The 15,062-nt window shown below is 43.3% G+C and overlaps 1 protein-coding gene and 1 pseudogene across 4 annotated transcripts in view; both read right to left on the bottom strand.

Moving 5' to 3' along the window:
- Window positions 1-15,062, bottom strand: part of LOC124596524 (pumilio homolog 2) — a 596,698-nt gene that overhangs the window by 540,015 nt on the left and 41,621 nt on the right. The gene's annotated exons all lie outside the window — the stretch shown is intronic.
- LOC124597094 lies at window positions 10,229-10,345 on the bottom strand (annotated as a pseudogene).

Here is a 15,062-nt window from a genome sequence, read left to right as displayed (position 1 = left end):
TAGGGACCATTTACTTGTCTCAGGAATTAATGAACTGTATTTACGTAGAGCGACTTTTATTATTCCAAAAATATCGCTGAAAACAGATCCCTATGAACTTAGGAAGCAGTGTATACGTAGGTCTCAGGACACATGGTAGACTTCAAAACATGTAATCACCAACCCTCTTTCCTCATTTCTTTGATATCTAAGAGAGCTGTTAAATAACAAAGGGGCAGCTTGATAGGTTCCCAGGAATTACACCGGATAATATTGTAAAAACTGCAAATATTTCAGCGAGACAGCTGCCCGTCATCTTCAGGTGCTACTGTCGCGTTGCAGAGAAGCTCGCCAATTTATATGTTGGCTTTCTAGAACAGCAGAGGCGCCAGCGGGGGCATAACATAATCAAAGACCAATTGTATACGGCATCGAATACCAGAGCCCTCTGCTGGAGAAACAGGTCACGGTCTGCGGAAGCGCGCCGCGGTGCGGGAAAATGCGGCTGGGAGCTTCTCAGCGACGCGACAGTAGCACCTGAAGATGGCGGGCAGTTGTCTAGCTGAAATTTTGTGCGGTTTTTACAATATTATCCGGCGTAATTCCCGGGAACCTATCAAGCAGCAGGAAAGCCTCAATCAGCACAATAAAGGGGCAGTTGCAAGCATTAGTAATAGTGTCTAAAAAGGAATAACTGAGTTTAAAGAATTAATGTGTTGATGAATAACTAATATATAGGCTGACAATAATTGTGTCACAGAAGATTGGTGCTGCTTAGGGGCACAAAACTGTAAATGTCAAAATAAGAGTTCGGAGATAATAGAGGATTAAAGTTTGCAGTATTCCACAAATCCGAATAATTTTATTCTAACAACCATTTTGTTCTGGATGGCTTTTCACATCGATATTCTTACATAAAGAAATAAAATGAACAAAGAACAGAGTACAATACATGAAATATACCAAGATAAACACATTACTGCAGTGAAGATACCATTATTTACTCAAATCATGTATGCTGACAACAAAACTTGATGACAGACAATCATATGACAACATTTACACTGAGTTACTGGAAAGCTTAGCTGCATTGCTCATTGCTTGAAAGTACTTAATCACTCATCACTCTCATCATCATGACACTGTTGGGTTTAGTGACAAGAAAATTCCAAGATGAACAGGGGGGATGTCATCTAAGATAGACAGACATCAGCAGCTTTCTTATTTTTAATGAGCCTAGGCCCATCATATTTAAATTGAAGAATAAAAAATAGACTTTGTCTCCCATGTTTCCTGAAACTACTCTGTGCCAGATGTCATGACGTAATGTTTTGATGAATAAAGATGTGGGTTTTCACATGTCACCTCCCAGTTGTATACATTCATTAGGTGTCAGCCAGATCATCAACAGTATTCTTTCTGAAGACAAATGCGTATTTGAAGTGTCTTACCTGAAAGAAGTACTCCCTTTTCATTCTACATACAGCAAATGTATTTTTCTTGGCCGATATCTGGAGATATCAGACCACTCGTCCAGACTGTACACACCTTATTTGCAGTTGCAATTTTCAGTTGTCGCAAAATTTCTACCAGATGGCAAATTCATGTGACTGCTAATGGGGAAGTTGTACTCAACGACTTGAAATCGTCCAGATATTATATCGTGCCAAAATAGAACTATATTGCAATTTTCATTTTGGCCACGGCAATTGTCAGAAATTGCAATGTGAATCTTCCACTTTATGTCATTTCCGATTATTATTATTATTATTATTATTATTATTATTATTATCATCATCATCATCATCATCAGCAGCAGCAGCAGCAGCATTGTTGTCATTGCCATTGTGGTTCCTTTGAGTCATGGGAATGTACTCAGGATCCCAATCACAAATATCAGGATCACTAAGAACGTAAGTTTTTTATGTAATTCATCAAATGTGGCTATAATTTCAGAAGACATACATGGACCCCTCTTACCACCAGACATTTTACCTGTGTCTAGCCATTATGTTTCCATGGCATTCAGCCACTGGTATTTTCCATGAAGCATTGCCCTATCATCTGTTGAGTGAATTTAGAACTTTTTTCTGGTGTTTTATGGTCTGATGCTCATGGGTAGCACCGATTGACCTAAAATGCAAAATACACAGCAGTGTGTTCCCCAGAGCCACTCAATTAACTAAAATCTATGAACTGGATGATTGGCAGCACGGACTGCAAAAAGACTATGACTGCTTTTTCAATTTCACAACCACCCCACCGCATCGAACTACGGCCCCATCAGCCACACATTGTCTGATAGCAATAACGTCTCTGAGTACAGGTGATCGGTTGTTGCAGGTATTGCTAAGTGTCATGCAAATAAATCAGCTGCAATTAATCCATATTTTTGTTATTGTGGTGGTAGTGTCTGTTGTGAACTACACTGAATAGTCAAAGAAACTGGTACACCTGCCTAATATCATGTAGGGCCCCAGCGAGCACTCAGAACTGCCGCAACACAACATGGCATGCACTTGACTAATGTCTGAAGCAGTGCTGGAGGGAACTGACATCATGAATCCTGCAGGGCTGTCCATAAATCCATAAGCGTACAAGGGGGTGGAGATCTCTTCTGAACAGGATGTTGCAAGGCATGCCAGATAAGCTCAATGATGTTCATGTCTGCAGAGTTTGGTGGCCAGATGAAGTGTTTAAACTGAGGAGAGTGTTCCTGGAGCCACTCTGTCACAATTCTGGAGGTATGGGATGTCACATTGTCCCGCTGAAATTGCCCATGTCCGTCAGAATGCACAATGGACATGAGTGGATGCAGGTTACCAGACGGGATGCTTACGCACATGTCAGAGTCGAATCTAGACGTATCAGGGGTCCCACATCACTCTAACTGCACATGCTCCACACCATTACAGAGCCTCCACCAGCTTGAACAGTCCCCTGCTGATATGCAGGGTCCATGGATTGATGAGCTTGTCTCCTTACGAGTGTATGTCCATCCACTTGATACAAACTGAAAAGAGACTAGTCTGACCAGGGAACAATTTTCAGAGTCATCAACAGTCCAATGTCTGAGTTGACGGGCCCAGGCGAGGCGTAAAGCTTTGTGTCATGCAGTCATCAAGGGTACATGAGAGGGCCCTCAGCTCCGAAAGCCCATATCAATGATATTTCATTGACTGGTTTGCACGCAGATGGCCCAGCATTGAAATCTGCAGCAATTTGCAGAACGGTTGCACTTCTCTCACATTGAACAGATGTCTTCAGTTGTCATCAGTCCCGTCCTTGCAGAATATTTTTCTGGCCGCAGCGATGCCAGAGATTTGATGTTTTACCAGATTCCTGATATTCACGATACACTCATGAAATAGCTGCACTGGAAAGCCCCCACTTCATCACTACCTCGGAGATGATGTGTCCCACCACTTGTGTGCTGACTATAACACCACATTCAAACTCACTTAAATCTGGATAACCTGCCATTGCAGCAGAAGTAACCAATCTAACAACTGCACCAGGCACTTGTTGTCTCATATAGGCGTTGCCGACTGCAGCACCGTATACTACGTGTTTACACATCTCTGTATTTGAATACACAAGTCTATACCAGTTTCTTTGACGCTTCAGTGTAGTTTAAAAAAGTGTACATCCAAAAAGCATTCCCTTAACAAGGTATATATATTTTGGGCACATTGGTGTGACAATCAGCAGCAAGAGAAGAACAATTTTACACATATTACTGTTTTTACTACAAGACATTGGTAATCAGAAACATCAAAGAAGAAGGTTGCAAGGTAATTTTACATGCTCTGGGGCAGTTAAATGCTCGGCTAGAAACTACTAAAGCAAGCATGAAATCTCAAAGTGATGAGATACATACAAGTACAGACAAATACAGTACAGATGCAGAGAGTCAAAAAGAGCAAAGACAGATGATTTCAGTGTTATATTAGGAAAATTGACTGCCAAAGTACACAATTGATGAGAAAAAAGATCATCAAAACAATATGTTAGATGAATATACCGAAAAATCCTGCAAGAGAAACAAAGAAGAAAGTAAAAATTTGTTAGATTTTGTGCAATGTCGGGCATCATGGACGGCCTACACTGCCAGCTGCAGGGACCACGTCAACAAGCACCAGCACAGAAACTTCAAGTGCATGCCTGGTCAACAGGTTCGCCACATGTGGCCACCATCCTCTTGGACCTGCTTGTTTCCGCACAGTCACATGTGTGCAGGTAGGTCCACAAGTATCCTGGCACTCCACTGTATTTAGGTTGGTTGGTTGATTTGGTGGGAGGGGCCCAAACAGTGAGATCATCAGTAACACTGGGTTAGGGAAGGATGGGGAGGAAGTCAGCCATGCTCTTTCTAAGGAACCATCCCAGCATTTGCCTGAAGCGATTTAGGGTAGTCACAGAAAACCTCAGTCAGAGTGGCCGGACGCAGGTTTGAACCGTTGTCCTCCCGAATGCGAGTCCAGTGAGCTACACACTGTGCCACCTCACTCGGTGTGTATTTAGGGCAGAGCCCAGTGGTGCTGAACCAGTTCTTCTGGATGAACTCTCTGAGCCAATGTGCAGTTCTTGAATTCGGAGGCCCACTTGGAATCGTGCAACCAGATCTCCAATGCCCGCTTTCCCCATTGGGACTCTTCGCTGTGTGGAACAGCCAACTTAAAGCTCGCCGAGACCAGGCCTCTGCAGCGTGGCCAATTGTGGACTCTGATTTTTGGGCCATCGTCATGTCATGTTATTAAATTTTCAGTTCCTACTGAATACGTAATTTGTATTTTGTTATTCAGTTTGGCCTTCTGTCAATTAAGCATACATTGTGTATCTGTTTGCTGTGACCCAGACTACATAGTGAACTCCCAATTTTGTGGCATAAATCGAGCTCCAAGAAGGAGACTTGAGTTTATGTATACTTCATGGGCTGTAACATCTGGGCACCTCGATCAGTGTCGGATACAACATTTGGCAATGAGGCATTTGGTTTTTGTGGCCTCCATTTCCAGGTGTGTGCTTGCCCCATGTGGACGGCATGTTTTCATGTGTTTTTTAAGTTTTGAGTGAACTGGCATTTGTTCTTCATTCCAGCACTACTTGCCTTATGAATGTGACCACACAAGTTTTACTGCTTCTACAGAACATGCAACAGGCTCATGACTGGTGTTTGAGAAGATGGCTGTCATGAACAGGACAATGCTTAAACTTTCCAACCACCCATAATGTTCTGACTCGTTAGTGAAAGGATTCCAGGCTGCACCCCTGCCATTCCAAGCGTCTAACAAGAAAATCAAGCAATGGACCAACTGTGTGACCCATGTTGCACAATACTTCCTGGCACATCGTACTAGATGTTCAGCAATGTGCATTCTTTTTGGCCCACAAACGCCCTGAAGTGTACCAACTACAGCATTAGCTCAACCTAGATGTCTAACCTCACGCCCTGCTTATGAATGTGTAGTCACGCTAAACAGACTACTCTGACTCGTGCACATCACAGTCAGGTGTCAAGTTTTTTGGCTGCCATAAGTGAAATGTATAGTCATATAGGAAGTGGATACCAAGGCTACAAGGCCTTTTGAGAGATTGCCATTTCCAATGCGCAAACCATCAGTGCAAGCAGTCTTACACAGCATATTTGGTTAAGGATATGATCCTCTTCCACTCTCCAGATGAAGGCCTATAGAATGACCTCCTCAAGACCTCATTAAGGCCTTTGAACAGTCAATCTGGTCTCCAGCAGCATTGTGGGATCACTCGCAGGCATTTGCCACCTGCCTAACTTGCCAAACGCACCCTCAGCCCCAGCCTCTGCACCAGCCTGAGTGTCTGACCACCAACGAAGACATTATGGGCAGACCAAGGTCCCAGCTATTGCCCTCCTGCAGCAATTGTTCTGTAACCCATCGGCAATGCTACTTTCGTTAATTCAAATGCACAGCCTGCCGGAAAATAAGACACAAAACTGAAATCTTCCAGTCACCCACCGAACCCTCAGAATTCCAGCTCAGATGGTATTGCACATGGAAATGTAGACCACATTTCCAAGCATACCAATTACCCCACAGCACAGCACATGTATCTTGGAAGATACTGCAGGTGTTTATTGTCTTGATATCCTACGTGTCCCACCATTCTCCCTATCTCTGATTGACTTTAACAGTGGTTAACAATGAGGTCCCATTGCTGTTCCAAATCAATACCAGAACCTTAACAACCACTGTCGATTGAGAAACATACTGCCGCAAGCACTACCCTCTTCTACAAATGTTTGGCAAACAGCTAAGAAGCTAATGTAATGATACCATTAAAGTCAAGGACCAGTTCAGCACCTGGGTACAGTATCAGGCAGCTTCCTTGACAAACGGCATACTCATAGTAGATGCAACAGGGGCCTCTGTGGTATCATGGCCTGCTCATTTCAAAAGCCCGCCAGAACACACAGACCTGGACAACAGCTGCTAGGCTGTGCTCTTAATATCTGAGAGCGCTGCTGTTGCTGCCTCAGTGCTCAGTGTGGGCCATGCCCCATGCAGCAGTCTATCGGCACCTGTGGCCATGCTATAAAGCTAGCAGCACCTAGCAGCATAGGGGCCCAGACCTCACTCATGTTCTGGGTGCACTCTCATATTGTTCATTATATGCAGTGTTGTAGCTTGATTCTTGATACTGCAACGTCTGGGATCTCACTTCGGTTTACTCTTTGGACTTGTCATACTTTTGTGTTGTCTTCATTATTCACCCATCACTGTTGTTGTCGTTCCATGTGGTTTTTGGTGACTAAAATGTCAATGCCCTCGGCAGATTGGCCAGTATATTTTGGTTCCAACCAAGCCAGCACACTGCCTCCAATGATGGGTGGTGTTCCTTTCAGGGTATCATTAAAATATCCAGTACCGGCCCATGGCTCACATGAGAATACAGATATCCTATCAAGACTTTTACTGTGGCATTACCCTGAGTTTGACACTGCCCCAGAAGTCTGTTTTCACATGGCTGCTGAAGCAAAGTAGGTGGTAGTGAGTCTGCCCTTGGATGCAGCAGTCACTACCCATTGGTCATCAGAAGAGCCCGTTCTCTGATAAGTGAGGCAATTATCAAAATATGGTTGGCCAGCAGACTGCAAGAACCTAGGCCACCCAGACATGCAAGCACATTGGTGTCATTGGTATGAGCTGTCTATTCTCAACAGCATCCTTGTGCTTCAAGGGGACAATCGTTACACCAGAGCGATCATTCCACAAGCTCTCTGACACTGCATTTTGACTCTCCCTCACGAAGATCTCTGGGGAATGGTCCTCACCAAACGCCTGATTTGCTAACATTTCTCCTTGGAGAGATGTCAACAAAGATACTGCCCAAATGGTAGTGGCACACGCGATTTATCAAGCATGCAAGAAGCACCAGTCAGTCAGTAATTTGCTTTACCAGTCTTGCAGTTATCTAGATATTGCCAACCCCTACTTTGGGCTACTCCTGGTCAGTCATCATCAATGTAGGCAGCGGTTTTCTATTTGTTTCACAGATGACCTCTACATTATCCACAAAAACAATCCAGGATTTATCTCATGGTTTTGCAACTGAAGGGCTCCAGAAGCTATCATGATACAGAACAGCCCACAGTTCACATCAGCAGAATATGGCAGGTTTTGTTCGGAGAATGGTATGTCACTGAATCATAGGCACCATTCCACCATGCTTCCAATGGTCTAGCAGAGATGTTTTGTCCACACATTCAGGACAAAAATGAAAAAGTTGCATCATCACTACACTTTTGACGAAGTGCTCACTTTAGTTTTGGCCTCCTACTGCTCCTTCCCACAGGAAGGATCTACTCCAACCAAAAGAATTGAACAGCAGTTGCATCACTCACAATTGTCTCTAATCCATCCTACCACTCTCCATTCCTGTCCCCAGCATTCAAGCTGTTACTGATGTTCCCTCCAGGATGAAATCGTGTCATTAATGTTTTCCAAGAGTTGCCAACAATGGATAGCAACTCCCATAATGCACCATTTATGTAGAGCAATGGTTGAAGGTCAACTCCAGGATGGTTGCTGATGCAGAAAACATATTCAGATGTGCCCTCGCATGGCATCAACATTTGGACCGGAAAACTCCCACAATTTTTTGTTCCAGAATTGTACACTTCAACACCCAGGAGCACTGACAGCGAACACCAATTACCTCTGTTTCCAGTTTCATGGCGCCCACGTAGCAAAGAGACCAGCTTTCCTGTGGGTCTGCCACTTACTACCATGGGCATGTCACTGCAAACACTCACAGGCAGCAAAGCATACTGCTCCACTCTTACCCTGCTATCCCTCCTCCCCTCTGCCCCAAACTGCTTCCTTCTACCACAGCCGACTACCGCTCAGGTCAGACACAGCACAGTCTGCAGTCAGGCCCCAGCAGCTGTGGGAACTAGTGGTTGTGTGTGTGTGTGTGTGTGTGTGTGTGTGTGTGTGTGTTTTATATTTTTGGGAAGAGGACTTTTTTTCCGAACACTTAAATGTTTATCAGTCTTTTGCATTGTGCCTGTCTACAACTCAACACCTCCTCTATGGGGTGAGTAGAACTCTATTCCTTTCATATTATTGTTATTCCATCCTGGACTTTCCAGGGCTTTTACTTTTTGAAAATATATATATCCCCAATTATGTCATCACCTGCAATCCTCCTTCTGCTACACTGGTCAAGTTTCTGATCATTATGGTAAATTCCTCTACTTATTTCATCAAAGGTAACATCTGAAATAATGTGCAGCAGCTATAGATTCTGGATTCAAAATAAAACTTCTTTCCTCAGTTGCTCATAGCACTGTCGGAAGACTTCAGGTATTAATCTTCTCCCGTGGCCAATTGCTGCTTGTTATTACCATTTTTAATTTTCTTGATTTGTGTCCTATAATTGTGTCCACTGTGTCTTGATGCATGTCTTTTACAGTGGAAGTTTTCTATTTATGAGTTTTGTATGCTGGCCATCAAGCTGACCCCCCCGCCCTGTGTGATTTTCATAAAATCACTGTAGAGTGGGATATTTACATTAATGGAACAGTTGCATGTGAAATTGAAAGTAACTGTAATAACAGAATTTTGAAGTACATAAAGAGTTCACCAGAAATCCTAGTAACAGATACTAGACAGAAAGAGACGATTAATAAATTTAAATATTTGGGAGGTATGATTCAAGAAAATAGCTGAGAAAAATTTGCTGTACGTGAAAGAGTACATTTACAACAAAATATCTCTGCCTAAAAACCCGAAATTATAGCACAACAACACAGCAACCAGAATGTCTCTGTGCAAGTGAATAGATAGAACTGAATTACAAATTACACACACCTAAAGTCCTAGAAGGAAGAATCATTTTAAAAACACTCAGACCACTAAGAAACACAGAGGTATTGAAACTAATAAGTAATGAAGAAGTAGATTGCAACATAGGGAAAACATAAATGAGATGTTACAGAAGAGGCAACTGCCATATTTTCGACATTTATACAGAATGAATGGTAACAACTTGACCAAACAGATTTTTAAATATTTTGGGACAAGAAGTCAACTATAGCCTGGGTTCAAGAAGTTAGGAAAGATTTGGAAACAAACAATGTAAGTGAAAGAGGTGCAACAGAGAGATAGATTTTTAAGAAGAAAGTATTAAAAATGGAAGGGTTCCAAGGCAGAAGAAGACAGGGTCAAAATGGTCTGAGGATAGAAAAAGGATACATAGTGAGAAGATGAAATAATACTGGAGGAAGAAGAAAGAAGGAACTTAGGAGAGAGCAATGAAATTGGCACGTGCTCCTTAGATAGCCCAATGGAAAAGGAAAAGAAAAGAAGAACTTTGAAGTACCGTCACATTCTAACCACAATTCTGTCCAAATCCGAAAGCAAGATCATGAACGAAGAGCAGTATTTATCACTGAAAGCACATTTATTACTGATATCAACATACAGACATAACATAACTCAACTCCTAGATGAAGAGTGCCGCTATTTATACAAACATGAAATATTACAGAAGCTGAGTTGCCTTGCACTCCGTCTTCAGGCCACGAGTGGCCCCCCAGGACCATCCGACCGCCGTGTCACCCTAAGCTGAGGATGCGGATAGGAGGGGCGTGTGGTCAGCACACCGCTCTCCCGGTCGTTGTGATGGTTTTCTTTGACCGGAGCCGCTACTATTCGGTCGAGTAGCTCCTCAATTGGCATCACGAGGCTGAGTGCACCCCAAAAAATGGCAACAGCACATGGCGGCTGGATGGTCACCCATCCAACTGCCGGCCACGCCCGACAGCACTTGACTTCGGTGATCTCATGGGAACCGGTGTATCCACTGCGGCAAGGCCGTTGTCGCTATTTATACAAACATCAAATATTACAGAAGCTGAGTTGCCTTGGTATATATTTATTCCAATTTTATTAGTCAATCTCCCTGCCCTCCCTCTCTGTCCATCTTCTCCTCTTCCCTATCTCTGTCCATCTCCTCCTGCATTCTCTCCATACATTTTTACCCTGATCCCAATAGGAGGTTCCTGGTTCTTAACCCACAATATTTCTTCCCAGATAGTAATTAATGTACATACAAAGTTATCTGGAATCAGTCCAGGGGTTTAAGAGGAGCTTTTTACCTGCATCTTTGCCTGAGTACACATATCACATATATTTGACATATTTCACCTGAACTTGTAGCAAATTTTACCCTGCAGTTTCCTTCTCAGACAGCTCAATGTTTATGATGTCATACCTCCTTAACTATGTGTCATACAATGATATATTTTTGCAGATACATGCTGTAGTATATGGGAATACTGTCTGCAAAGTGTGTTGCTAATCCAGTTAGCAGTAAAGAAGCAATTAAAACCTCATGCCAGATGGGGCAGTTGAATTGCACGAACAGTGAGAATGTAATAAGCAATAAACTGTTTTCCATTCCTCATTTTGCGGGGGGTGTGGCCAAGAAAAAGTCTCGTGAAGATTTGAAATTGTGTGTGGAATTTGTTGCAAGTCACTAAGTACTCTCATTCTCAAATATTGGATTAATTTAGTCTGGCTATATGCACAGGGCAAGCTGCTCTACAAGCAAGCAGCATGGCTCATGGCATTTCTCCGTCCCCTGGAGAAAAAGTGACCTTTTCTTTTAGAAGTTCTCACTAGAGCTGATTATAGCACCCAGGAACTAGATCATGACAAGGATCCTCTTTATAGCAACATCAAAGGATCATCATGTTCTGGTCACATTGTCACATCTGCTTCATTATGATGAACGTCAAACGTAGCTCCTGCCATCGAAGTTTCGCTATTGTCAAGCATGCCTTCAGTTTCCTTGAATTAGAAGTCTCCATCATCAATCTGTGCCTCAGGACTGCAGTATGGCTTCATATGAAGGCCATGAATGACATATCTGCACTCTTCTTGATGAAGGGTTGTAATCATCAACTTCATATGTGGCATCCAATAAGTAACAAAGGATATGATGTGACCCAAAGTAGAGTTTTAGCAACTTTTCCAGCAGTGCCACTTTCCATACAGGTGTAAAAACACATACCAAGGATCCCAGGATGCATCTCACTGGACTGTGCTTGGGATTATAGTATTATTGGTCCTTCCCCTGGGTATCCAGAGTCCGTACACCAGCTGTCTTGCTTCTTCGGTCCTGGTGATCAGGCATTTCACTTAATAATACTGGATATCATCCAGCTGAAAGGGGACATTGAATCCATTGCCATACTGGCCTCATAACTATGGAGGAAAAAGAATGGTGTGAAGTCTTTAGTCTCTAGCTACTCTCTACATGCCACAAAGAGGAGTACTGTATACCAATCTCTATTCAAAACCACCATACATCGAGAACATGTCTGCCAATACATTATTTAACCATTCTGGGAGGCTATTCATCTATGACTGGTGGGCAGATGCCATCCTGTGGGTGATGTCAAAACATGAAATTATCTCTGGTATTAGTCTTGAGTGGAAGATTTTTCAAAATGGTTCAAATGTCTCAGCACTATGGGACTTAACATCTGAGGTCATCAGTCCCCTAGAACTTAGAACTACTTAAACCTAACTAACCTAAGGACATCACACACATCCATGCCCGAGGCAGGATTCGAACCTGCGAGCGTAGCAGTCGCGCGGTTCTGGACTGAAGTGTCTAGAACCGCTCAGGCACTGCGAAGATTTTTCCACCATCAGACACCGTCACACAGAGTTATCCTAGCTTCAAAATGTCTTCTACATGGAATATTGCAATTTCCGAAGCTATAGCACTTGGCACGACATTGGTGACAGCATAACTGGTAAGGTAGTCAGTACAAACTGTCATCCATTGATTCCCATCTGTTGACTTTGGAAATATCCCGAATAAGGTTGATGTCAAATTGGTGGAATGGTGCTGTTGCAGGTGGAATTGGTAATAGAGATGCCTCGGAGATAATTGCCTCATGCCCATATAGCCAGTCAATCTGACAGAAACTTCAGGCTATCAGCCAGAATTGAGAATGGTGGTCACAACAGTGAATGGTTAGCCAAATACATACAGATGGAACTTATTCATGGCTCAAACAACTGCAAGGCACTATTCCTTGGTTGTAGAGTAGTTCTCCTCTGACTTTGAGAGTATTCTGAAACCATTAGCTATTACTTTTTTGGCACCTTCCTGAATTTGTACTACAGCCGCATCTACCCCTCAACTGCTAGTGTCCATGTGAATTCCTGCCTTGGCATTATTCTCAAACCATGCTTGGCCTGGAGAAGATGTTAGTGCCTAAGGAGGCAAGAAAAACCTTTCTTACACATTGTCTCAGAGAAATTTGTTGTCTCCTTCCAAACAAAGAGGCACTTTTTCAGACTCTGGCAAAGGGCCTGCAGTCTGAACACACTTCAACACTGTTGTCAGGCAGCTTATACATTCTTCAACTGTCTTTAAAAACACATCAATGTCATCCAAATAGCAAAGACACACTGTGATTTATAGCGTTGAAGCAAGTTGTCCTTGATACTTTTGAAGGTGGCTGGAGATTTACAGAGTCAAAACAGCATAACTTTGTCAGATGTTATGAAGATAGTCTTCTTCTGGTCAGCTTCATGACCCTTGATTTGTCAGTAACCTGGCTGCATGACCATAGCTGAGAAATACTTAATGCTCATTTCAGGCAATCCAGTATGTCATCCAACACGTGGCCTTGGGTTGACATGTTTTTTCATTATTTTGTTCATCCATCAGTAGTCAACACAGAAATGCCAATTGCCATCTTTCTTCTTCAAATAGACCACAGAAGAGAAGCAAGGACTCTAGAGGTTCTATGATGTCATCTGGCAGCCTCACCTCCACTTCCTCCCCAATTACCCATAGTTCAACCGATAACACCCTACACAATTGCTGGCTAATTGGTGGATGATCCTCAGTGTTGATAGAGAACTTTGCCAATCACTATATGGTCTTTTCTCCATTCCTGATTTGAAAGCATTCAAATGTTGTCACAACACAGCTTTGTCGGTGTTCCTCCGTCAGGCCAGATGTCAATAGTGACTCGATAGTAGCTTCCTCCACTACACTGTTTGTGAGCCTGAGCAGTCTTTTGCAATCAACAAAATCTTCGCAGTTTAACTGATCATCTAGGTCAACAACTAGAACTTGTCTTGATGGCGAGATAATAAGGTCTTCAACAGCAAACACTTGTCCAGAGCAATATTTGTTATGTGTGCTTGCTGAAATAGCTTTGTCAATCTGGACCTCTGATCTTCCACAGACTATGACTATTAATGACGCCTACAAGAAGACCCACCTGAGGACAACAGTATGAGTAAATTCTGTTATAAAGTCTGTGTTCTCTCTCTGATAATTTTTCTTCCGTTACACATTCCTGTTGGCATGACACATTTCACATTTACGACAACAGCACCACCTCTTTTGTATCACGGAATGCACACTTCCAATTAGGATAAGCTTTCGACATTAGAGAGATAATGGAGCCTTAGTCTGCTAATGACAGATAAGTTGGCCACTGACAATGATGTCAATGACATTTCTTGATATCTTGGTAACTGTCGTCCACAGAGAATTTTCAGCAACAGTGGTCTCACCTCGATGGGTGGTCACCTTCCTTAGGTTTCTGAATTTGGTGGCTAAAGGGGCTTGGTATCACAGGTCAACCATATTCGTCACCAATTGACTGGCACACGTAGGCATTTAGCAGTTCAGTAGTCGTCAAATAGCTGTCTTCTTTCTCTGCTGGAACATGCAATGAATCCAGGGCATCCACAGTGGGAACAAACTGGCAAAAATGCCTGAATCAGAATCAGCCCCCCCCCCCCCCCTCTCTCTCTCTCTCTCTCTCTCTCTCTCTCTCTCTCTCTCTCTCTCACACACACACACACACACACACACACACACAACACTACAGTCTTTGGCTGTCGAGGCCAGACTGTGTCTGGTCTTGGCAGAAAGAGATTGTGGTCATGTGTGAGAGTTGCACTTACATGTGCTTTTGTGAGTGTGAGTGTGTGTGTGTGTGTGTGTGTGTGTGTGTGTGTGTGTGTGTGTGTGTGTACGAGGAGCTATCCATCGTTTTTGGGTCTGGTGCTGCCACCTGTTAAAAACCTTACCTTTGGAATAATGGTCACCACACCCACAAAATTGTTCCAATCCGCATGTACACACTGATCCCAGTGCTTCTGCCACTGGTGAAACATTTTCTGGAAGTCCTGTTCTTTGAGGGTGTTTATCACTGACAGCAATGCTTCTTGAATCCTCTCTAGAATGTCGAACTGAGGGCCTTTCAACTTGAGTTTCAGTTTTGGGAATAGCGCGAAGTCACAAGGTGCCAAATCTGGCAAGTACGGCGGGTGGGGTACAACCGCCATGTTGTTTCCCAGTGAGCAAGGACGTGTGACAGGGTGCGTTGTCATGATGCAGCAGCCAGTTCCCTTGATGCCAAAGTTCGGGCCATCGTCGCTGCACATTTTCATGGAGCCATTGCAAAGTGTCACAGCAGTACACGGAATTCACTGATTGGTTGGGTGGAATGAACTCTTTGAGCGCAACTCCCTTGGTATCATAGAAAACAATAA

Source organism: Schistocerca americana, chromosome 2, assembly GCF_021461395.2.
Source record: "Schistocerca americana isolate TAMUIC-IGC-003095 chromosome 2, iqSchAmer2.1, whole genome shotgun sequence".
NCBI classification, from domain to species: Eukaryota; Metazoa; Arthropoda; class Insecta; order Orthoptera; family Acrididae; genus Schistocerca; species Schistocerca americana.
The sequence above is the reverse complement of the archived record's forward strand: the minus strand, read 5'-3'. Positions and strand labels throughout refer to the sequence as shown.